This window comes from Pongo abelii, chromosome 5 (genome assembly GCF_028885655.2).
Source record: "Pongo abelii isolate AG06213 chromosome 5, NHGRI_mPonAbe1-v2.0_pri, whole genome shotgun sequence".
NCBI classification, from domain to species: domain Eukaryota; kingdom Metazoa; phylum Chordata; class Mammalia; order Primates; family Hominidae; genus Pongo; species Pongo abelii.
In genome coordinates, this window is record NC_071990.2 from 131,862,427 (window position 1) to 131,888,039 (window position 25,613).

Here is a 25,613-nt window from a genome sequence, read left to right on the forward strand (position 1 = left end):
ATTAGGCGTGAATTTCCTCTTCCTAATAAGCCTGGGAGTGCTATGGGAGACTGGGATTTATTTCATCCCTACAGTTTTGACCATAGAAGACGGCCACACCCAAGGGGGCCATTTTAGAGACCCACCCTCAGGGGCATATTCTCTTTCTCAGGGATGTTCACTGCTGAGAAAATAATTCAGAGATATTTCTCCCATTTGCTTTTGAAAGAAGAGAAATATGGCTCTGTCCTGCCTGGCTCACTGGCAGTCAGAGTTTAAGGTTATCTCTCTTATTCCCTGAACAATTGCTGTTATCCTGTTCTTTTTTCAAGGTGCCCAGATTTCATATTGTTCGAACACACAGTCTCTACAATTTGTGCAGTTAACACAATTATCACAGGGTCCTGAGGCGACATATATCCTCCTCAGCTTACGAGATGACAGAATTAAGAGATTAAAGTAAAGACAGGCATAGGAAATCTCAAAGGTATTGATTGGGGAAGTGATAAGTGTCCATGAAAACTTCACAATTTGTGTTTAGAGACTGCAGTAAAGACAGGCATAAGAAATTATAAAAGTATTAATTTGGGGAACTAATAAATGTCCATGAAATCTTCACAATCCACATTCTTCTGCCATGGCTTCAGCTGGTCCCTCTGTTTGGGGGTCCCTGACTTCCCGCAACATGAAAGGGTATTCCCTGGACCCCTAAATAGCATGATTTAAACTGCATTATATTTTACCAAAATTATGGCTTAATTCAGGTCTTAATGATTACTGTTTACAAACTCAGCTGTATGTGTGTACAGTCTGTTGGCTGTAGGATTAAGAAATCTCGATATTTATAAACATTTTAGAATTCAAGATGCCAAGTAGTTTTGTTCTAATTTAATAAAAACAGATCTAATAAAATTGTCAAGAAAAACCTTATTTTTCTTTACTCTAGATCATGATTATGGATGGAGAAATCCCAAACAGAAAGATGATTTAGTGAATTTTAAAATTTTATTTTGCCAACTAATTTAATGTGGTTGTACTGTTTTGATTGAGCAGAAACTGCAGAATTAAATTCTTTTACAATAAATTTTCACCATGCCTGAGAATGTTATGCTGAGAGGCACCCCTTCTTGGGTTGGCGAAGTATCACTCACACAATGCCTGAGAGATTTGTTGAACATCTGCTACATGCCAAGCCAAATGTTTTACAACTATAATTTTATTATCAGTGAACACTTAAATCAGTGTTATATGGACATGTTAAAATTATTGGCACTTTATGGATGAGGGCAATGAAACCCAGAATAGTCAGTAAAAGTTAATATTTTAGCCCAGCTGTTCGAGTCAAAGGCTATGCTCTCTGTGTAACACCACATCGCCATCGCCATCACCAACTGAAATGTAGCTAAAAAGGCAGCATTTGGGCTGTGCTTCTGGAAGGGACTGAAGTGAAGGCTGATATAAGCAGAGCACCAGGGAAGTCAGAGGACATGTGAACAGTGCCCTAGTGCAGTGCTTTTCAAATATTAACATGAAGACAGATCACTTGAGTATGTTGTTGAGTTGCAGAGTATGATTTAATAGGTTTGGGCAAGGGCCTGAGATCTTGCTATTCTAACAGGTCCCCCGTGATGCAAATATTGCTGAGTCTCGGACTATGCTTTTGAGTAGTCAGGCACTAATGAAAAGAATGACTGGTTCAGTACCATGGACAGTGGAACAGGTGGCCCACCACTACCATCTTCTCTCATTTCAGTCAAATCTCTATTATCTTCTACGGGTAGACTCTTGCAACAAAAACAGTCAAAATCTTTAAAAAGTAATTTTTGGATTTCTACAAGCTACTTGGTGATTATCCTTCAACAGGCACAAATCTGTTCAGAGGAAAGAACTGGGCTTTGGAAGGGAGAGAGTGTGGCTCCTTTCACATTTCTAAATGGTACGTTGCCAGTGCCCCTCAGGCAAAAAGAATCTAATCAGGTTTATTATCTAACAAGGAGGTATCTAATTATCTAATATAGATGATTCTGTATCTAATACAGAATTTATAAATATTTAAGTAGTCGTATCAGCCTCAACATTATAAAACATCAATCTGAGAGGGAATAGCACTGTTCCTTGCACATTTAATGAACAGAAAAGAAATTAGCAACATCTTTCTGCTGTGAAATCCACCGAACTATTATTCAATTGCACATAATGTGAAAGAAAACATGAAAAGTATGACAAAGTGCTATTCAAAATCACAGTGAAATAAAAATGACCTTAAAATTGTATTTTAAAATATATTTCCTCTACCTTTTTCTTTATGCTATATTCCTCCCCCTATTTCCTTATTTCAAGAACAAAGTCAGAAGGTTCATTTTCTTTATTGACTTTACCCTCTACTTTGAAAAAGTGCCTATGGCTGCCAGCAGAAATACTACAGGGGCTTTAAGACTATCAATCTATTTCACATCAAGAACAAAGTCATTCAGATAAAAATCTAGCAAACAATTCTATTTTTTCCCATTGAAAACATTTTTATTTTCTGTTTAAGGATCCCTTCTCAGGTCTAAAAACGCTATGGGCTACATTTATGGCAAGAGAAAATGAGTATAATCCCACACAAATTTTCTAATAGCACTTCTCTTAGCCTTGTTACATGACCTCTTAAGAATACTCATTCTTTTTCACTTCAATGTATGTTTCAAAAATTAATTCATTAAATATGAATTGCCATCCATTAGACTTTTATAATACTATACCAAGAGTGAAAATGTTGATCTTCATATTTTGACCTTTTTTTCAAGTTAATTCTTGATTCCACAGGAAAAGTCTTTTTTTTGATGATGTTAATTGCATTAAAACAAGTTTGATGTGAGTGTATATATGTTCAATCACATATGTATTGAGGATCTATGTGACTTGTAAGAATAATATTATACACATCATTTCATTCAATTTTCACAACACTTTGAAATAGATACTTTGTTCCTACTTAAGGAATGAGAGAAATGAAGTACAAAGTCCCTCTGTTAGTAGGTGGTTAAGCTTGGATTACAGGACACTTGGATTACTCTCTTTCTACTATGCACTCTTATAAGATGGGCTTGTTCTAGTGGAAATTTACAAATCTCATATAGACACAGCAAAAAATATTATGTGTGAAGTGCAGTGCTACTTGATGGCGAGAAGTAGAAAATAGTTGACTTCTATCCATTATTTCCAAAGCAGATGTGCAGCTGAATTCAAAATCCATTACTGGCATGGTATATTCACTTTCAGATGGAAAGATATTGGCCATTAGTAAAGATAAATAATTTACCTGAGATTCCCTTGAGCACTCAATGTCAGGGAAAATTTATAACTAATATGTTGAGAGTTGCTCAGACTACTGAATTGCAAATAATTCTCTATTTACAGGTCATTTTACCTGCCTTTTCTGAGACTAATAGTAATTATTTTAAAAAGAAATCTAAATAATTCCCTTTTGGTGATTTTACTTAGTCTATCTTTCTTCTTTTTTGGTAAATCACTAAAATCTGAGTTCATAGTTCATAAATGAGGAAGCATCAATATCTGTGGCCTTAAGAATGTGCTTATTCCTTTTTTCATGGCTCTCATCAGTCTCTTTTTGAGGACGGCTCAGTCACTCAATGCTTAAAATGGCTAGATGACCATTTTAAACGTTTCACCATGGGTCTTAGGATGTCACCTCAAATGATCTATGGACTATGAGCCTATTCCTATTACTCACTCCTTAGACAGTGAGGGGAACCAGGAGGTGTTTCCTCTCAGGAGCTTTATAGACAATGTGGCTTCAGGGTGTTTCTTTATAAAATGTAGAGGTAACTACGAAGAGGGCCCAACGGAAGCACACTCCTTTGATACGGTGCTTGACAAACGCATTTAAGAAAACCTAAGAGAATTGAGCAGGTGGCTGTGGGCTAGAATACTAGATGCAGGTGGGGTAAAAATAAAACCACAGATGGTTTATAAAGGTGACTCATCCTTCCCCCACCCCAACTCCTTTAGTTTTCTTTTCTTTCTTTTTATAAAACATTTTGATTGTGACATCTCCACTAAAAGTGCCCAATCTCTAAATTCTTCTAGTCAAGGCAAGAAGGTTATACCACAGGAAATCCATTTCTACAGTCTCTTCTCATTGCTATATCTGATTTTAAAGACTTTTTTCTAATGTGGAAATTTTTGCGTGGATGTCCCCCACCCCCCCAAACATACATTTTATACCCCCCTGAAGCAAACTTTTCTTGAAAACGAGATAAACAGATCACACGCTGAAATAAACAAATACACTGCACCAGAATATCATACTTGCCTTCTATCACTTAAAACACATCCAGGGGACACAAGCATAGCACATCCCTTGTGCATGCGGCTGGCCTGCACAGGGGGTGGTTGGAATATCCAGTAATTAGTTTTACATGAAACTTTACTTACGGAATTGGCCTGCATATATACAGTCATCACTGTCTTTGCCGAATTAGAGACGACATATTTTACTCTATGAACAGGCCAGTCTCCACTCACTGGATGTTTGGGGTCAAGGAGGAGTAACCTGAACCTCTCGTTGGCTTTGATGTTTGGAGTTGAACATCCGCACTGCTCATCGAAGACCCCCGTGCTTCAGTTCCCTCTGTCTTCCATTCCTCCCGCCCTTGGTTCTCGCCCCTCAAGCCGTTCTCCGGAACCCCTTGCCAGGCCGGCGGGACGCGTGGACGGAGGGGGCCCTGGCCGAGTCTTTTCCGGCCGGGTTTGGTTTTGCTCGCGCAGCCCGCCAGGGGGACCCCGGGCCGCCGGGCGGCATCTGAGGAGAAAGCGTCCGAGGGGCGTGGAGCCAGGGTCCTGCGGTGCCTGCTCCGGGAACACTGCGAGTCCGCTGGAGCTCCCCAGCCGCTCCGGAGAACTGGGGGAGCCGGGCCCCTGGCTCGGTAACCGGTGGTCCCGCGGTAGCTAGAGGCGGGCCCCACGGGTGGGTGTGTCCGTTTCCGCACGCCAGCCTTCCAGCCCGGGAAGAGCGCCTGCAAGCGGGTACTTTGTTCCCAAAGATGGGTTTTGTCTGCGGGTGATTTGGGCTCTCGAAGTGCAACTTTGTGGCCGGGACGCGGATCGGCCGGCCTGGGCTCCTGCAGAGCAGATCCTGTCTGCGTCCTCCAGGAGGAGTGGGTGGCAGGACTGGGGTTTCCCACAGGTTTTGGGGCGGCGGCGAGATTGGCAACGTCCGGGGTCGCAGGCGCGCAGCCACGCCCCTGGAAGCCCGCCCCGGCCCCCGCCCCCAACTCGCCTCTTTGGGGCTTTATGGCGTGAGGTTTGGGACTGGGATCCATCTGGAGCCGAGCAGAAAACTTTTCCCCTCCCATTCCCGGTCCCTTTTGTCTTTCTTGGCCGAGGTGGCGGCGCCGCCTGAGCGGCGACTCCCTCTCCCCTGCCCAGCTCGCTGCGCCCAGTGCCCTCCGAGGACAGGCGCGCCTGGACTCTGCGCCCCGATGGCGGCGGCCCGCTGTGAGCACCAGCAGCGGCGCGTCCCCTGCCCCGAAGCAGCCGATGCCCCCCCGGCGCGGGCATAGGGGCGCCCCCACCCTCCGCCCGCTTGCACCCCTTGCCACCCGCCCCCTCGCCTGACTCATCCGCCCGCGGTGGCCGCCCAAGCCCTGGGATGGTGAGGGAGACGGCGGCTGCCCGCGGCGGCCGAGATTCCCTCTGACGCCCCCGACCCTGCCGCGTTCTTCGTCCGCCTCCAGAGGCGCCCGACGTCCCGACAGCTCCTGGAGTGAGACCAGGACTGAGAACCGGGAGAGGCGACCCGACCCTCAGGGCCCGGTGCTCAGGACAGGTGAGGGGAAGGAAAGGGTGCTGCCGGGAGTGGGGAGGTGGGTGGGCGGCCACCGCAGCCGAAACCGGGCACTTCTTCAGCCCCCTGCCCTCCCCTCCGCTACAGCCTCCAGAGTTAGGTAAACGCTGTCTCTCCTAAAGTTTGGGAAATAAACCAAGTCCGCCATCGGGTCCAGACTCCCCAGTCCCGGGAGCGCGAGAGAAGCCGTGCGGGGCAGCCTCCAAGAACCCGGAGTACTGGAGCGCCTGGCTGGGTTTCTCCAAGCAACACCCTCCTTTGTCTTGGTTCCTGAGAGTCAGCATTCTCTGTAATGTCCACAGCGTTAATTTATGATTGAGCAAAGTATGGTCAGGGTTTCCTAAAACAGTATCTGGATAGGGTAGAATCTACACAGGCAAAATGGAGAGGCAAAGCAATTCAATTATTTGCAAAATTCAGCACTACCCTTCTCCCTGTAGTCTTGGCTGTAAGAGAAAGGACTGAAGGCTTCTAAGATTTGCTTCATTAATCATTCTTTTGCTATAAACTGTTCGCGCCAACACTTCACATTGTGTAGGCGCAAGCTCTCTGTGTATTTACCGCTGTTTGATTTAGAAAAATGTGTGTGTGTGTTTGTGTGTTTTTTTAAAATAACAATTCATTGTTCAGTACCAGGCATTGGTAATGTCAGAGAGAAAGGCAGATGCAGCACATTCATGTAATTGACTAATTGGAATCAGCCCCGGTCCACCTTAGTCTGGACCGGGGCTAAATAACTAAATATGTTGGACTAAAGTGTCTCTTGCCTTGTCTCTTCTGAATACCTTCAGAAGTAGTTATGGACAATTGCATAGAAAACATTTCAAGAATCGATAATTATTCTTGTTTGTAAGAAAGAATATTGAACTCTCGGTTTTGCAATCAAACCAAGTTTGAGGCACACTTTCTATAGTGCTGTATGCATAATTACCAGAGCTTGTGAAAGCTATTTACTTTGTCGTTTCTTGAATTATGGAACACTTATAAAAAGACCTTCAATTTGTTATTTGGCTACTGATACTAGAAAGCATTATCATTTTGTGAAAAGTAGACTAAATTTTGAAACTTTTTAAACCTTACTTTATTTTCCCACTGTTTACCTACACAGAAGTATGTGGTTGTAGTTTCATTCTTTATAAACACCTCAAGTGAAGAATAGAAGTCCTTCTAAACAGAAAATAATGCTGCCATTAAGTGGAAACTATAGTTAAATGCTTTGACAATTTAACATTATGATTTTTTTTTTACTGTAAAAAAATACACACTGAGGTGTTTAGAAAGATTTTTTAACCAAGTCCTACTAGATAGCTCATAATTATGAGATAATGTAGCTATAATTTGTAACCCTGGTTATAATTAGCTTTGTATCTAGGCTGGGAAAGCCTTCATTAGAGTTGTATGGGAAGTCCCTGTGTGTAAATTCCAGGGAGTTAGCACAGAAAGGCTTCACCTGTTGCCTTTGAGGCATGTCTAAGTAAATGTGTGTAGTGTCTAAAGACACCTGTAATCAGAAGGGATTCTTCAGGAAAGATCATTGTAAAGAGGGATGGCTGTACTTGTTATTTTAACTTGGTGGAATTTTTAGTGAAGCTTTTGAATACTACAAGAGTTAGATTGCTATATTTGGACTTGTGTAGCTTCAGAATTTTGACAGTAGCTCATTGGCCAGAAAAGGATAACTACTGACATATAGAGGGAGCGGATCTGAACTGATTGGTTAAATGCTCTACTTCTCATGATGACTCTTAGCATAAAGGAAAGAAATTCATATTTAGCTTAGGAAGATAGATAAGAACAAAGATAAAAGCAAATGTCAACTTTTACATTTCTTAAGCAAAATTAGTAGAGGATAAAAAAATAAGCCCTTGTAGTCATACACATTACTTATCAAATAGAGGGTAGAATTTAAAAGAGGAAAAATAACTTGTGCAGCAACAAAAATCCAAACCTGCAATGAGATGGACCTCATTTTATTAAGGAATGTATATCTGATTTACAGTTTTATCAAGCAGATCCACTTGTTCCTGGACTTACACTATGTTTTGTCTGCTGAGATCTGATATGTGCTCAAAAACTCAGAAAACATCAGTGAGTGCTTGTTGTGGTGTCATCCTAGCTACCCCTCCAGGCCTTTTCTATGGGCTTATAGGCTGATGGAGAGGGGACTGATAAATGTACCACAGATCACCTGGCAGCTGAGGTGGTCTGAGAGTAGCAGGGGACCAGTGCAGACTGGGGAGCAGCATAGTGGGTTGCAGAGGGACCTGGATGGGGTCATCTTGACTGAGTCACTAATTAGGTGGCTGTGGGTAAGTGGGTAAGTTCCTCTGCCTTTCTGCTCCTTGGTGCCCTTATCTGCAGAATGAGGGCTTTGGACTGATGATCTTTATGTTCTCTCTTTAAAATGCTGCAAGGCAAATTCTGGCAGAATTAAAGAGAGACAGAAGTCAGTGTGTATGTGTAGGAGGGTGGTTTGTAGGGTTTTGGTTGAAGGAAGCCAGGCTGGAGGGTCGTGCTAGTTGTATTGAATGGGAAATGGCAAAGAGAAGTAAAAGATGTCTGGCCTGGGACATCTGACCTAACATTGATTATGTGAATTGAAAATACATAATAAAATAATAAAAATACCAACTTTCACTTAGTACTGGGTGGTTTTCCATGAATTTTCACAAATGATGCAATAGATTTTTGTAACAACCCTCAGAAGTAATTAGAGCAGAAAGGTGATGAAGCCGGGACTAATACTGCAAAGCACATCTGCACCAGTATGCGCCACTGCCTTTCTGCAGGATTTGTAGAGATAGGAGAAGCTAAAGCTCACTTTGGAAACCCTGAGTAAACAGGGGAGAGACATAAGGTTAGGGTCAGATTTTAGGTGAGGTTGAATTTCTGAGTAAGAATTTAGGTTACATTCTGGAACACAGAAGTCTCCAATTATGAGCTCAAGACTTCCTGAAATGCCTTGAATTCTGATTATTGATGTTTAATCTGACTGCTCCTGTTCTGTGCCTGCTCCTCCCCTAAGGTCCCCCTATCCCCAGCAGGAATTCTGGGGCTTTGACTATCACAGAGTAATTGATATGACTCTTCCAATTGCTTTTAGTGATGCTGGAAAAAGGAAATCTGTTTCATATAAAGGCGAGGATTCTGGGGCCATTGTATCGTTAATTGATAGGATGTGTTCTGCAAGTTGTGCTTTGGAAACTTTGTCACCAGAGGTGAAATTACACAAAAGGCATAGAAATCTAGCAAGGTGTAAGATGAGTGTCTGTACAGTCCTTGCTGTAGAGCCCTAATCACTCTGCTCTGAGCATGAAGTGCACCAAGCGGGGACAAGTCTCCGCTTACCACCCAACTCTGTGTTCACCACCCCACTTTGTGTTCATGTAGAAGGGAGTTACTCAGGATTCATTTGCTTGCATGTGTGAATATTTAACTAGGTAAAGCAAAAAAGGACTTACTGGCTCATTTGACCAGAAAGTTCAAAGGTGGTCCTTGCTTCAATCATGGCAGGAACTCAGAGACTTACACAACTTTGTTGAGGTTGTTTCTCTCTCTCCCCGTTTCTCGGTCCCGCCTCTCTCTCGGTCAGCTATATTCTGAGGTACTCTTTCTCGGTATGGAGAAAGATGACTGTGGGTATTTCTAAACCTACATTCCTGGGCTTTTCATCTATGAGAAAAAGAGATCCTTTTGCTTCCAGGTCCCATTTTTATAAATCTCCTTGAAGGGCTCTGATTGGCCCTGCTCAGTGGTAATTGAATTGGTCTCTGTGTCTAGCAGAGAGTGCCACTCTGATTGTATTGGACTAAATCTTGTGCCTAACCCTGTGTATATGTGGTTCTGGTGCTGAGATGAGGAGGAGGCGGCTGGTAGGACACTATGATAGGCAGTTCTGTCAAGATTACATAGAGTTGTGGTTCTCCCAAGAAAATAATGCTGCCAATCAAAAACAATAGTCTATTATTGGGAATAATTCCTTCCTTTTTTGGGACAGCCCTCTGCACAATGATCTGGAGTTTGCACATGGAAGCAACTCAGATGCCCAAGACAGTGTGTATCCCAAAAGTGGGACCTTTCTCCCAAGCAAGGTATAGCCCAGTGATGAAATAATGCCCTCATGTTTAAACTTTATTAAAAGGAGGATTGTTTCCAGAATACTGTTGAATGGGAAGCCACCATTTATTCATATCTATGTACTTCTAGCAAATATCCCTGTGCCTTATTTCCAGCCCAGAGATTTTGTTTCCAAAAGCCCTGCCCATCTAGTGATGATGAGATTGGAGACCCCCTACTTTGGCCATTGTAGAGCCAGTGAAAGTTTGAACAGGGAGCTGAAGTGATTAACACAGAACTATTGTTTATGCAAATTCATTGAGTTGTTGGAAATGCACAGAGGGGAGTGGCAGGCACAGATTAAGGTTATCATTTAGGAGGCATAAGATGACAGGTTTCCAATTACAGTAATGGCAGCAAGAATTTGTGAGCAATATTATGAAGTTCTTGTGAGGTTATATGTCAGGATGAAGGAGCATCTTTGTTGACAGAAGCATTTGTGGAATGAAATAGACCAGGAGGGAGTAGACTAGGAAGACATCCTGGGCCAGTAGGTGAAATGGCTGTGCATGGTAGATAGGTTAATAGCAAATGGATTGTGTAAACAGGAGGCCTGTGGTCAACATGAGTCCTAGGTGCATGTATAGAACTGACATTTACCAAGGATCTACTTAGTATGGTAGGTTCATGTTGCATACTTTAAAGTTATTATATTAATGCTATGTAAATCTCACAATAGCCCTCCAATGAGAGAAAACTGAAAGTCAGGGAGGTAAATAACTTACTGAAGGTTATGAGGCCATTAAGCAGTACCGCTGGAATTCAAACCCTGGCAGTCAGACATCAAAGCCTTGTTTTAACCACTATGCAAAACTACCTCTCAACCTCAAATTCACTGTATCAGGCCAAACTGAAGGACCAGCTAAAGGTTGGCCCTTCTGATAGGAAATGAGAGTTCCAGAATTCCAGGTCAAATAGAAGGCATAGAACAGAGGTTATTAGGGTGAAAGTGCATAACATTCATGCTCAGAGCCAACCTGGACAAGAATGTCAAGGTAAGACATTCTTGGAAAGGAAAGACTATCACATGCATTCATTCTGGGTTTAGGGTTTGGGGTGTAGCAAGGAAAGGGGATGGGAAAATTATCAGGAAGTCGAACAGATGGGCAGATCAATAGAACAACTGGAGTTTGATTGTTGACCTGAGAACAGGAACTCTACCATCTGCCATGGCTTTAAATATCCTTCCAGGTGTAAGTCGATAAGAATATGGAATGGGCAGCTCCTCAGAGGGAGACAGGATTTTATTAGTTGTCAGGCACTATCAGGGAAGGAGCTAACATTTGTAAGGCCATGTGCCTTAGATACGTAATCTCACTAAATCTTCATTATAAGTTCCAGAAGGGTAAATATTATGCCTCCCCACCACCGCCACTTTTCTTGAGCCAGGAAATGGAGGCTCAGAAGGTTAAGTGACTTGCCTGAGCTCCTGGAGCCAGACTGGAAAGTGAAAGAGCTGGCATGGAACCCAGATCTGTTGGAATCCAGACCTCTTCCTGAATCTTCAGGGACTCATCCTGGTGCTAGCAGGACAAGGTCAATATCAAGTCTGAGAGATGGAAATGGGGAAATCGGGAGGGGCATATGGTTGTGAAGGAAGACAGTAAGCTAACTTTTAGACATCTGAGTGTGAGATAAGAGCAGACCGTCTGAAGAGAATTGTCCAGCAGGATTATATCCGGCTTTGGCAGAAAACTTAATAATCTAGTAGGTTTTTTCCCCTCTGTACAGGATCTCTATCATTATGCAGGGTAGATACGTCAGCAAGTCAGATGTTTGGAAGGCTTAATTTAAGTCACTGATTTCAGTTCAAGAGAAGGGACCTCTGCCAGCTGCCATGGCCTGAATTTACCTTTATACATACAGATCCTCTGCCCTGAAATGTGAAAAAATGAGAAGTAGATACATATAGAGAGGGAGAGAGGACACTCGCTAGCACATGCTGAATGTAGTAGGTTCATGAAACACTCTAGTTATAAAAGTGTGTACTTGAGGATGCTCTAAATAAAATGAGTTACTAATAGAATGTGAGTGACATCATATCATTCCCCAACAAATACTATATCAAATTTGTATCTGTTTAGGTGTGTGACTGGATGTGTGTGCAATCGACTGTGTATATATGTACAATAAGAGGAAGGGGAATGAGAAGGTGTATAAAAATAGAAGTATTTATGAGAACCTTGTAGCCTATTCGGAGAGGTAAAACAACCATGTGTAAAACTTTTAGAACAACTCAATAGAATAATATGTAAACAAATGGTTACAGTGCTTTGAAATAAAGCTGGTAGAGATATGCAAAGAATAGAGGCTCGTGACACAAAAGCAATGTTGAATAGGAGTAGGCTATTTCTTGTAAATAGTGAGCTAATCACAGAGGTACTAATAGATTAGCAACTGCTGGGGAGAAAAAAAAGTATTTTCCTTTTGAGAATCAACATCTTTGGGCTTAAATGCAGGAGGAATCCAAAGAATCTCAGTACTGTCTCTAAGCTGAGGTTGGCATAGGAGAGACACAAATTTTGTTTCCCTTGGCAAAGTAAGTCAGATCGGCTTAATGAACATACATGTGCAAGTATTTGTAATAAAATGGAGTTAGCATTTCTGAAGAGATGTTGTTATATTTTCTAATCATAAAGGTGATACACACTCCCAATAAAAACCTTGGAAAATACATTAAGTATAAAAAGTCAGGGAGAAAATTTGCCTGTAATCCTATGACCCAAAGGCACTCATAACATTTTGGCATTTTCTTTCTCCTTATTTTTAATGATTTTTTCCATAATGCTTAATATTGTATTACAACCTACTCTGTTTGCTTAATCTTATGTCTTAATATTTTCCAACTTCTGGGCAAGCTTTATTAATGTCAGTATAATATTGGATTATGTGGACATCATAATTTATTAACTATTCCCTTAAAATTGGACTTTAGGCCATTTCCACATATTTGGTATTATAAATGGCACTTTGATGAATCTTTCTTCAAATTTCAGATTCTCTTTTTTGTGCATAAGGGTTATAAATACATTTATATTCCATTTTATATATGTTTATCAGATTACTTATTTTAAAAAGATTTGTGGAACGATAATTCCTGGGTCAAAGGGTATGAAAATTTCAGGCTCTTGATACTTAATGCCAAACTGATTTTCAAATAACTGAAGTTATGACTAACAGTGCATGGAACTACCCTTCACATGCTCTCACTAGGTGTTTTTATTTTTAAATTTAAAAAAGCCACCATTTTGAAAAAAAGAATAGTTTATGCTAAGTGCTGATTTTGTTCCCTTGTTACCCAAATCTCCCTTTTAGAATGTAGATTATGTAAGATATTGTGATTCATTTCACTTTTTAAAATTTACTTATTAGTGTTTCTGAACATGCAGATAGGGGCCCATGACAGAAAAAAGTAGCTTGTAAATGATTTTTTGAAAGCCAGTGTTATACACATCCTGTTTGGGGACTCTTCAGACTCTACTGTGGAGCAGCCCGTGAGAGAAGTTGATTGATGTAGGATGAGAGCCCCTTTTTGCAGAGCTAAACCCCTGACAGCCCTGCCTCTGTAGCCTTGGATATTAGGTCCTAGTAGTCATGGAGTGTTCTAACTGCACTTTTCACTGGGGCTGTAACCCAAGTGAGAGCAGGCCTGTATCTGTTTTGTCTGTGGCTATATCCCTAGCAGATGACCTTAGACCAAGTTTTGCTGGGAGGTGGGATCTGAAAATGCCTGAGTCTTTTTTTTTTTTTTTTCAGACGGAGTCTCGCTCTGTCACCAGTCAGGCTGGAGTGCAGTGGCATGATCTGAGCTCACTGCAATCTCCGCCTCTCAGGTTCAAGCGATTTTCCTCCCTCAGCCTCCCGAGTAGCTGGGATTACAGGGGCACACCACCACGCCGGGCTAATTTTTTGTTGTTGTTGTTATTTTTAGTAGAGATGGAGTTTCACCATGTTGGCCAGGCTGGTCTTGAACCCCTGACCTCAGGTAATCCACCCACCTCAGCCTCCCAAAGTGCTGGGATTACAAGCGTGAGCAACCTCACCTGGCCATGAAAATGCTTGAGATTTTTCCCCTAGAAAACTTCTATAATGTTAGTCACTGATTGCCCAGAAACAAACTTCCTGAATTTTGAAGCTTCTGGTTTTACTCTTTTCCAAAGAAAATTCAACCACATCACAGTACCTAGCTTTATGGCAATGAACTTTGACTTATTCCAGAAGAGGAATTTGGATCTTACACATACCTCTGCAGGGTATTTTATTGTCTAAAAACACTTATTGAGAGTAAAGGGAACTATTAAACTTACAGTAGCAGTCAATTTGAGGTGGTTTTTGAGTGCCAATTTCAATTTTTCCACAACTATTATATTCCTACAAAAATAATTTACAACTAAAATAAAAAATATTTTTGTTTTCTCCTATAAGTTGAAGGATATTATTATATTGTAATTATTCTCCTTTATGGATCTCAGTCAATAATTTTGAATAAAATTATTTTCGTTCATTTGTTCAACAAATGATTATTTAGAGAGATTCATTCAGCAGGTGCTGTTGTATTTATGACTCATTTTGTCAAATGTGAGACAGATCTTCTTACACAACAATAATGCAGAACACTGTGTAGGAATTCATGCCTTATACATTTATTTACTTATAAGACACATAAAATCTCTTATGACATGTGTTAAAAAGTAAACTTGGCTCAGGAGAAGGTTTATTAATTAATAAAGGATTCATTAAATATTTGTGCTGCCAGCTGGGGATCCAGTAATGACCAAAACAAAAAGTTATGGAGGAGCTTACATTGTAAATGGAGGACACAAACAGGAAACATATAAATGAGCAAGGCAATTTCAGGCAGTCAAAAGTGCTGTAAGGGAAGTCAAGAAATCTGATGTCATAGAGAGCGCATGCGCTCATTTAGATCAGATGGTCAAGGAAGACCTCTCTGCATTTGAGGCATTTGAGCTACAACCTGCGAGAGAATGAGGAGCCAGCCTCACATATTTGGGGAGGGGGCATTGGAGTAGGTTTTATACTCAGTGCACTGGAAAGCCATTAGAAGGCTGCTCTTTTGGAGCATGATGTTTGAGGTCATTTATTAAAAATGAGTGTTGAGATGAATAATGCAAAGTATCACTTCACTGTAATGATGATATTGGTATTGGGAGCAAAAACAATGCTCACATTAGAGACTATATGTAGTTATGGTCAACATATGTCATATATCACTATATGGCTAAAGACATTTCATATACAGTATGTCTACCTACAAAGGGGTTTTAATATAAATATAACATGTAAATATATTTAATAAATTTATAAATATAACTAAATATAGATAGCAATTTCAAAAGAATATATAGAGCTCAGTAAGTCCACCACAGAGTTTTTGTTATGTGAAGCTTGTGTTCTTTAACTGAGCCTAGCATATTGACTTGTACATTATATACATTTGATAAATGTTGCTGAATTAACCATGTGGAATATTCTTTTTTTTTTCATTTTTATTTTATTATTATTATGATTACACTTTAGGTATATCTCCCAATGCTATCCCTCCCCCCTCCCCCCACCCCACAACAGTCCTCAGAGTGTGATATTCCCCTTCCTGTGTCCATGTGTTCTCATTGTTCACTTCCCACCTATGAGTGAGAATATGCGGTGTTTGGTTTTTTGTTCTTGAGATAGTTTACTGAGAATGATGATTTCCAATTTCATCCATGTCCCTACAAAGGACATGAACTCATCATTTTTGATGGCTGCATAGTATTCCATGGTATATATGTGCCACATTTTCTTAATCCAGTCTATCATTGTTGGACATTTGGGTTGGTTCCAAGTCTTTGCTACTGTGAATAATGCCGCAATAAACATACATGTGCATGTGTCTTTATAGCAGCATGATTTATAATTCTTTGGGTATATACCCAGTAATGGGATGGCTGGGTCAAATGGTATTTCTAGTTCTAGATCCCTGAGGAATCACCACACTGACTTCCACAATGGTTGAACTAGTTTACAGTCCCACCAACAGTGTAAAAGTGTTCCTATTTCTCCACATCCTCTCCAGCACCTGTTGTTTCCTGACTTTTTAATGATTGCCATTCTAACTGGTGTGAGATGGTATCTCATTGTGGTTTTGATTTGCATTTCTCTGATGGCCAGTGATGGTGAGCATTTTTTCATGTGTTTTTTGGCTACATAAATGTCTTCTTTTGAGAAGTGTCTGTTCATGTCCTTTGCCCACTTTTTGATGGGGTTGTTTGTTTTTTTCTTGTAAATTTGTTTGAGCTCATTGTAGATTCTGGATATTAGCCCTTTGTCAGATGAGTAGGTTGCGAAAATTTTCTCCCATTTTGTAGGTTGCCTGTTGACTCTGATGGTAGTTTCTTTTGCTGTGCAGAAGCTCTTTAGTTTAATTAGATCCCATTTGTCAGTTTTGGCTTTTGTTGCCATTGCTTTTGGTGTTTTAGACATGAAGTCCTTGCCTATGCCTATGTCCTGAATGGTAATGCCTAGGTTTTCTTCTAGGGTTTTTATGGTTTTAGGTCTAACGTTTAAGTCTTTAATCCATCTTGAATTGATTTTTGTATAAGGTGTAAGGAAGGGATCCAGTTTCAGCTTTCTCCATATGGCTAGCCAGTTTTCCCAGCACCATTTATTAAATAGGGAATCCTTTCCCCATTGCTTGTTTTTCTCAGGTTTGTCAAAGATCAGGTAGTTGTAGATATGTGGCGTTATTTCTGAGGGCTCTGTTCTGTTCCATTGATCTATATCTCTGTTTTGGTACCAGTACCATGCTGTTTTGGTTACTGTAGCCTTGTAGTATAGTTTGAAGTCAGGTAGTGTGATGCCTCCAGCTTTGTTCTTTTGGCTTAGGATTGACTTGGCAATGCGGGCTCTTTTTTGGTTCCATATGAACTTTCAAGTAGTTTTTTCCAATTCTGTGAAGAAAGTCATTGGTAGCTTGATGGGGATGGCATTGAATCTATAAATTACCTTGGGCAGTATGGCCATTTTCACGATATTGATTCTTCCTACCCATGAGCATGGAATGTTCTTCCATTTGTTTGTATCCTCTTTTATTTCCTTGAGCAGTGGTTTGTAGTTCTCCTTGAAGAGCTCCTTCACGTCCCTTGTAAGTTGGATTCCTAAGTATTTTATTCTCTTTGAAGCAATTGTGAATGGGAGTTCACTCATGATTTGGCTCTCTGTTTGTCTGTTGTTGGTGTATAAGAATGCTTGTGATTTTTGTACATTGATTTTGTATCCTGAGACTTTGCTGAAGTTGCTTATCAGCTTAAGGAGATTTTGGGGTGAGACAATGGGGTTTTCTAGATATACCATCATGTCATCTGCAAACAGGGACAATTTGACTTCCTCTTTTCCTAATTGAATACCCTTTATTTCCTTCTCCTGCCTAATTGCCCTGGCCAGAACTTCCAACACTATGTTGAATAGGAGTGGTGAGAGAGGGCATCCCTGTCTTGTGCCAGTTTTCAAAGGGAATGCTTCCAGTTTTTGCCCATTCAGTATGATATTGGCTGTGGGTTTGTCATAGATAGCTCTTATTATTTTGAGATAAGTCCCATCAATACCTAATTTATTGAGAGTTTTTAGCATGAAGGGTTGTTGAATTTTGTCAAAGGCCTTTTCTTCATCTATTGAGATAATCATGTGGTTTTTGTCTTTGGTTCTGTTTATATGCTGGATTACATTTATTGATTTGTGTGTATTGAACCAGCCTTGCATCCCAGGGATGAAGCCCACTTGATCATGGTGGATAAGCTTTTTGATGTGCTGCTGGATTCGGTTTGCCAGTATTTTATTGATGATTTTTGCATCAATGTTCATCCAGGATATTGGTCTAAAATTCTCTTTTTTGGTTGTGTCTCTGCCCGGCTTTGGTATCAGGATGATGCTGGCCTCATAAAATGAGTTAGGGAGGATTCCCTCTTTTTCTATTGATTGGAATAGTTTCAGAAGGAATGGTACCAGTTCCTCCTTGTACCTCTGGTAGAATTCGGCTGTGAATCCATCTGGTCCTGGACTCTTTGTGGTTGGTAAGCTATTGATTATTGCCACAATTTCAGCTTCTGTTACTGGCCTATTCAGTGATTCAACTTCTTCCTAGTTTAGTCTTGGGAGAGTGTATGTGTCGAGGAATTTATCCATTTCTTCTAGATTTTCTAGTTTATTTGCATAGAGGTGTTTGTAATATTCTCTGATGGTAGTTTGTATTTCTGTAGAATCAGTGGTGATATCCCTGTTATCATTTTTTATTGCATCTATTTGATTCTTCTCTCTTTTTTTCTTTATTAATCTTGCTAGCGGTCTATCAATTTTGTTGATCCTTTCAAAAAACCAGCTCCTGGATTCATTAATTTTTTGAAGGGTTTTTTGTGTCTCTATTTCCTTGAGTTCTGCTCTGATTTTAGTTATTTCTTGCCTTCTGCTAGCTTTTGAATGTGTTTGCTCTTGCTTCTCTAGTTCTTTTAATTGTGATGTTAGGGTGTCAATTTTGGATCTTTCCTGCTTTCTCTTGTGGGCATTTAGTGCTATAAATTTCCCTCTACACAGTGCATTGAATGCATCCCAGAGATTCTGGTATGTTGTGTCTTGGTTCTCATTGGTTTCAAAGAACATCTTTATTTCTGCCTTCATTTCGTTATGTACCCAGTAGTCATTCAGGAGCAGGTTGTTCAGTTTCCATGTAGTTGAGCAGTTTTGAGTGAGATTCTTAATCCTGAGTTCTAGCTTGATTGCACTGTGATCTGAGAGATAGTTTGTTATAATTTCTGTTCTTTTACATTTGCTGAGGAGAGCTTTACTTCCAAGTATGTGGTCAATTTTGGAATAGGTGTGGTGTGGTGCTGAAAAAAATGTATATTCTGTTGATTTGGGGTGGAGAGTTCTGTAGATGTCTATTAGGTCCGCTTGGTGCAGAGCTGAGTTCAATTCCTGGGTATCCTTGTTGACTTTCTGTCTCATTGATCTAATGTTGACAGTGGGGTGTTAAAGTCTCCCATTATTAATGTGTGGGTGTCTAAGTCTCTCTGTAGGTCACTCAGGACTTGCTTTATGAATCTGGGTGCTCCTGTATTGGGTGCATATATATTTAGGATAGTTAGCGCTTCTTGTTGAGTTGATCCCTTTACCATTATGTAATGGCCTTCTTTGTCTCTTTTGATCTTTGTTGGTTTAAGGTCTGTTTTATCAGAGACTAGGATTGCAACCCCTGCCTTTTTTTGTTTTCCATTTGCTTGGTAGATCTTCCTCCATCCTTTTATTTTGAGCCTGTGTGTGTCTCTGCACGTGAGGTGGGTTTCCTGAATACAGCACACTGATGGGTCTTGACTCTTTATCCAATTTGCCAGTCTGTGTCTTTTAATTGGAGCATTTAGTCCATTTAAATTTAGAGTTAATATTTGTTATGTGTGAATTTGATCCTGTCATTATGATGTTAGCTGGTTATTTTGCTTGTTAGTTGATGCAGTCTCTTCCTAGTCTCAATGGTCTTTACATTTTGGCATGATTTTGCAGCGGCTCTACCGGTTGTCCCTTTCCATGTTTAGTGCTTCCTTCAGGAGCTCTTTTAGGGCAGGCCTGGTGGTGAAAAAATCTCTCAGCATTTGCTTGTCTGTAAAGTATTTTATTTCTCCTTCACTTATGAAGCTTAGTTTGGCTGGATATGAAATTCTGGGTTGAAAATTCTTTTCTTTAAGAATGTTGAATATTGGCCCCCACTCTCTTCTGGCTTGTAGAGTTTCTGCCGAGAGATCTGCTGTTAGTCTGATGGGCTTCCCTTTGTGGGTAACCCGACCTTTCTCTCTGGCTGCCCTTAACACTTTTTCCTTCATTTCAACTTTGGTGAATCTGATAATTATGTGTCTTGGAGTTGCTCTTCTCGAGGAGTATCTTTGTGGCATTCTCTGTATTTCCTGAATGTGAATGTTGGCCTGCCTTGCTAGACTGGGGAAGTTCTCCTGGATAATATCCTGCAGAATGTTTTCCAACTTGGTTCCATTCTCCCCGTCACTTTCAGGTACACCAATCAGACATAGATTTGGTCTTTTCACATAGTCCCATATTTCTTGGAGGCTTTGCTCGTTTCTTTTTATTCTTTTTTCTCTTAACTTCCCTTCTCGCTTCATTTCATTCATTTCATCTTCCATTGCTGATACCCTTTCTTCCATTTGATCGCATCAGCTTCTGAGGCTTCTGCATTCTTCACGTAGTTTTCGAGCCTTGGTTTTCAGCTCCATCAGCTCCTTTAAGCACTTCTCTGTATTGGTTATTATAGTTATACATTCTTCTAAATTTTTTTCAAAGTTTTCAACTTCTTTGCCTTTGGTTTGAATATTCTCCCGTAGCTCGGAGTAATTTGATCGTCTGAAGCCTTCTTCTCTCAGCTCGTCAAAGTCATTCTCCGTCCAGCTTTGTTCCGTTGCTGGTGAGGAACTGCGTTCCTTTGGAGGAGGATAGGCGCTCTGCTTTTTAGAGTTTCCAGTTTTTCTGCTCTGTTTTTTCCCCATCTTTGTGGTTTTATCTACTTTTGGTCTTTGATGATAGTGATGTACAGATGGGTTTTTGGTGTGGATGTCCTTTCTGTTTGTTAGTTTTCCTTCTAACAGACAGGACCCTCAGCTGCAGGTTTGTTGGAGTACCCGGCCGTGTGAGGTGTCAGTCTGCCCCTGCTTGGGGGTGCCTCCCAGTTAGGCTGCTCGGGGGTCAGGGACCCACTTGAGGAGGCAGTCTGCCCGTTCTCAGATCTCCAGCTGTGTGCTGGGAGAACCACTGCTCTCTTCAAAGCTCAGATGGAAATGCAGAAATCACCGGTCTTCTGCGTCACTCACGCTGGGAGCTGTAGACCGGAGCTGTTACTATTCAGCCATCTTGGCTCCTCCCCCAACCATGTGGAATATTCTACTTGTAAGAAAAAAATTTACCTCGGATATAAAATCACATTAATTAATTATTTTCACATTTAATTATTATCACATTAAATAATTATCACATTCAATTAATTAATTAATTATTTTTTGAGAGAGGGTCTCACTCTGTCCGCCCAGGCTGGAGTGCAGTGATTGTGCATAAGAGATAAAATCTCTTATGACATGCGTTAAAAAGTAAACTTGGCTCAGGAGAAGGTTTATTAATTAATAAAGGATTCATTAAATATTTGTGCTGCCAGCTGGGGATCCAGTAATGACCAAAACAAAAAGTTATGGAGGAGCTTACATTGTGAATGGAGGACACAAACAGGAAACATATAAATGAGCAAGGCAATTTCAGGCAGTCAAAAGTGCTGTAAGGGAAGTCAACTGCAACCTCTGCCTCCCGGGTTCAAGCGATTCTTGTGCTGGGACTCCACAAGTTGCCTCCCAAGTAGCTGGAACTACAGGCACACATCACCATGCCTGGCTAATTTTTGTATTTTTAGTAGAGATGAGGTTTCACCTTGTTGGCCAGGCTGGTCTCGAACTCCTGATCTCACACAATCCATCTGTCCTTGGGACTCACAAAGTGCTGGGACTACAGGTGTGAACCACTGCACCCAGCAAAATCACACAAAACAGTATTTTTATGAAAATACTAAGCCTTTTCTTTGAAAAAGAAAGAGATATGTTCCTTATACTCTAAGTCTTAACAGTAATTTTAAATTGTATTCAAAACGCTAAAATTGAAATATTGAAAAATAAAAAATACACAAGTATAATCATCATCTTCCTCACATACATTTTTTTTTCTCCCCGGTTAAGTAGAAATCTCTGGAAAGTCCACATTTTAGATAAAGATTTTATTAATATCACTTGGTCTTATCACACTTTACTTGACTTGTGGAAATTGCTTATTTATTTTGTGAGTCTTCCAACTCTCAAAATAACCTCTATTCAGAACTTTTCATGCATAATTGAATATAGGACAATAATAACATAAAATTAATGATGCTTGTTAATGAATATTTAGCTCAGTGTCTTCTGGGAGATCTATTCAAATATAGTTATTAAGTCATCAGACATTTATTGAGCGCATACTAAGTGCTGGCCATTGTGTTCCATGCTAAGAGCATAACAAGCTTTTCTCAAGAAACTCAGGCTAGAGAGCCATTGGGTAATACTTTAAGCACTTAGAGCAAGGGAAAGAGTTTTGCAATAAGATGATACATGGGACTCCCTGAGTCTACGTTGGGGTGGCAGTAATGAAGAGTGAAATTGTGAATTAATTCGGGAATTCCTTAAGTCTGGTATTTGGTTAAGTGATTTGAAAAGACAGATTACAAAAAGGAAGTCAAAGATAAAAAGGCAGCACATGCCATCCATCTCCAGGTAACAAGGCCACCTGCATCCCAATTCTCATTTCTAGAGATACCACCCTAGGGATTCGCTGTTCTCCTGCCCCAACAGCCAGAATCTCATCTGTTTATTTGGCAGGAGACCCATCTGGCTGCAGGCCTCTGGGTCTCATCCCTACCTAGAGCCCCATGAACCCAGCCCTCCCTTCTTTATCCTCCTGCATGTGGGGCTGCATATTGACTCATTGGCTTCAGAGTACAGTGACCTAAGCTGCTCCTCCAAGTCCTCCTGCAGTTTTGGATTGAAGAGGCCTCAATCCTGCTGCTTTCATTTCCAGTAGAGCCTCACTCATTTATACTTTTATTTATTCATTCAATAAATATTTTCTGAGTACTTAACCATGTACTATTTTAGGCACTGGAAATGTAATCGGAAACAAAACAAAGTTCCTGTCTTTATGAGCCTTATATTCCAGCTGGAGAAGACAGACAGTACATGTATAATTTGTTGTGACAAATAAGAGAAGAAAAATAAAACAGAACCCAGGGACTAAGAGCAGTTAGGATGGGGGTAGAGTAGCATGGTCAAGGAGGGCCTCTCTGATAAGGTCTGACATTTGAGCAGAAACCTGAATGATGCCAGGGAAGAAATCATTAGAATATCCTGTGAAGGAGTGTGCCGCAGGAGGAATAGAAAGTGCAAAGGCCATAAGGAGTCAGTGTGTGGGGTGGGAGTTGGCTTGGACTGTGTGAGTAGCATTAGCATAGAGGCCAGTGTCATTAGAACAAAGCAGGGGCTCACAGAGGGTGTTGGGGTCACAAGGAAACTTTGGACTTTACTCTGAGTTGTTTGGGAAGTATCTGCTAGGAGGCTAACCTTTATCAATATCACTTTCATATGACCACATGATTTCTAAGAATATTGAATTAGAGTTCAGGCACATAAGTGGGGGTTTTATTGGGCCTAACCCTCACTTTTATTGCTAGTCTCAGAAGGAAATATGCAGTGATTAAAATCCCAGGTGTCTGTGTCAGTTATAGGCCTGCCTGATAGGGCCTGAACTCAAATTCAATGTTCTTAGAAATCATGTGGTCATGTGAAAGTGATATTGATACAGATCTTGGCCGGGCACGGTGGCTCACACCCCTAATCCCAGTATTTTGGGAGGCTGAGGCGGGCTGATCACAAGGTCAGGAGATCGAGACCATCCTGGCCAACACGGTGAAACCCCATCTCCTACTAAGAAATACAAAAAATTAGCCGGGCGTGGTGGCTCATGCCTGTAATCCCAGCTACTCGGGAGGCTGAGGCAGAGAGTCACTTGAACCCGAGAGGTGGATGTTGCAGTGAGCCAAGATCGCGCCACTGCACTCCAGCCTGGGTGACAGAGTGAGACTCCGTCTCAAAAAAAAAAAAAAAAAAAAAAAAAAAGATCTTGAGTAAGAATAGCCCAGAGAATTCCGAAACCTAATGAGAGATTTTTTACTTTAGATGGTGTATTAGTTTATTTCATGCTGCTGTAACATGAATATCACAGACAGGGTAATTCAAAAAGAAAGGAAATGTATTTATCAAGTTCTGGAGGCTGGGTTATTAGAGTGCTGGCAATATCAGGGTGCTGGCAACTGGTGAAGGCCTTCTTGCTGCATTATCTCATGGCAGAAGGACGAGAGCATATGGGGTTGAACTCATTCTTTTTATGAAGAAACCACTCCTATAATAACTAACCCACTCCTTCCATAATGGCATTACTCCATCCATGAGGGCAGAGGCCTCATGGCCTAATCACTTCTCAGAGGTTCCACCTCTCACCACTGTTGAATTGGGGATTAAGTTTTTAACACACGAAGTTTGGGGGACACATTCAAACCATAGGAGGTGTGAACAAAATTTTGTTGTTGATTGAGAGCTGTGTGGAGAATTTTTCAGACAACACTGTGTTAAATTGGAAAAAATTACAATTTAGAAAAGGAGAAGAGGAGACTTTCTTTCTCATAAAGGGTTACAGCCTGCAGAATGGCCATTCTGACAGGCTGGGAAGCATAGCCTCCAGCCGGAAGTCAGAAACAGATACTTAGAGGGAGGGACAAAGGGAACAGGAATTTATGCTGAATATGGTGGCCAAATAAGCATATTCAATAGGCCATAGGAGGAGTCATAAATATTAATGAAGGGAGAAATGTGCACATGCGTGATTGAGCTTCATGCCTGTCCATGGCTCCCATCTACAAAAAATGGTGGGGTTAACACGATCTGTGGGTGGACTTTTCCACCCTCCAATGTCAAACGGTGAAGCAGAGGATACAAAAACCCTTACTGCACATTCTGCATAGACTGGCCAGAACCAGTCGGTGTGACTAGTTAGGGCATGAGTTCAGTATGGGGCACTTTAAATTTGAGATGCCTGTGATACGTCTTAGGGGAAAGAGCACAGATGGGACAGATGGGGCAGGAGCTCAGATGGACAGATGGGGCTGGTGCTCAGAAGAGAAATATGGAAGGGAAACTTAAATTTAAGGATCATTAGTATGTAGTTGATAAATAAAGTTATGGAGAGAATAGAGATTGAGAAAAGAAGGAGGCTTAGGAACAAGCTTTGGGAATTTCTACATTTCAGGGTGGATAGAGAGCATACCGAGAAGTAGCAGCCCTAGTAGTAGCAGAAAAGCTGGGGTGTGCTAACGCTGATGAAAGCTACATGATATTAGCAATAAAGCTTTGTTTGCACATGGTCCTTACTGAAGCCCTTTTTGAATATTTGGGTTCAGTTTCTTCAATTTAATCTATAAGTACAACTCCAATGTAGTATAACCTTCAAATTTTTGAGTGAAATGGGATTAAAAGTTACTGAAAATCTTTTTTTTAATTTCATGTCATAGTTGTTGATACTGTCAGAACAGAATAGACATAGTTGTACCTTCACAATAAAATAATGATAGAATAGTGCATCTGAAGGTCAATTTCATGATCATGCTGATGACTAATATAATCTTACTGTCAACTCCATTGCTGCCTTCTAGTTTAGTAGGTCTTTATACTTTTTTAAAGCATCTGCAGGCTTACTGCTAGGTGATATATTATTTTTGTTATAGGTGTTTTTAAAGCCACAAATAGAAGTTTAAGCTATTTGCCAGGACACTATAAGGAAAGTATAAAATTTAAAAAAGAAGTGATTGAATAGCTAGCAGAAGACTCTGAGGGCTACCCTGGCTTTTATTATGAATGCATTTTAGCTCATTAAAGTTGACGAGAAAAGACAACTTTTATTGGAGGTTGCATTTAGCCTTTCCATTTGGGAGCTTATCTTGGCCCATTCTGTATGTGATGGTGGACCCTGAGGGAACATCACATCCTTGTTCTTATTTTCC

At 40.8% G+C, this 25,613-nt stretch overlaps 2 protein-coding genes across 8 annotated transcripts in view; one reads left to right on the top strand and one right to left on the bottom strand.

Annotated features, from left to right (window-relative positions):
- The window catches only part of SAMD3 (sterile alpha motif domain containing 3), a 218,340-nt gene extending 213,602 nt beyond the window's left edge, over positions 1–4,738 (bottom strand). For all 6 annotated transcript variants that reach the window (XM_054558160.2, XM_054558158.2, XM_024249072.3 and 3 more), the window contains exon 1: positions 4,420–4,738. The gene's annotated coding sequence lies outside the window, so the exon portion shown is untranslated. The remainder of the gene's footprint in view (positions 1–4,419) is intronic.
- A 72-nt stretch (positions 4,739–4,810) lies between these two features.
- TMEM200A (transmembrane protein 200A) overlaps positions 4,811–25,613 on the top strand; it is an 83,743-nt gene continuing 62,940 nt past the window's right edge. The window contains exon 1 of one of the 2 annotated variants that reach the window (XM_024249073.3): positions 4,811–5,812. The gene's annotated coding sequence lies outside the window, so the exon portion shown is untranslated. The remainder of the gene's footprint in view (positions 5,813–25,613) is intronic. The other variant, XM_002817353.5, reaches the window with a different exon arrangement.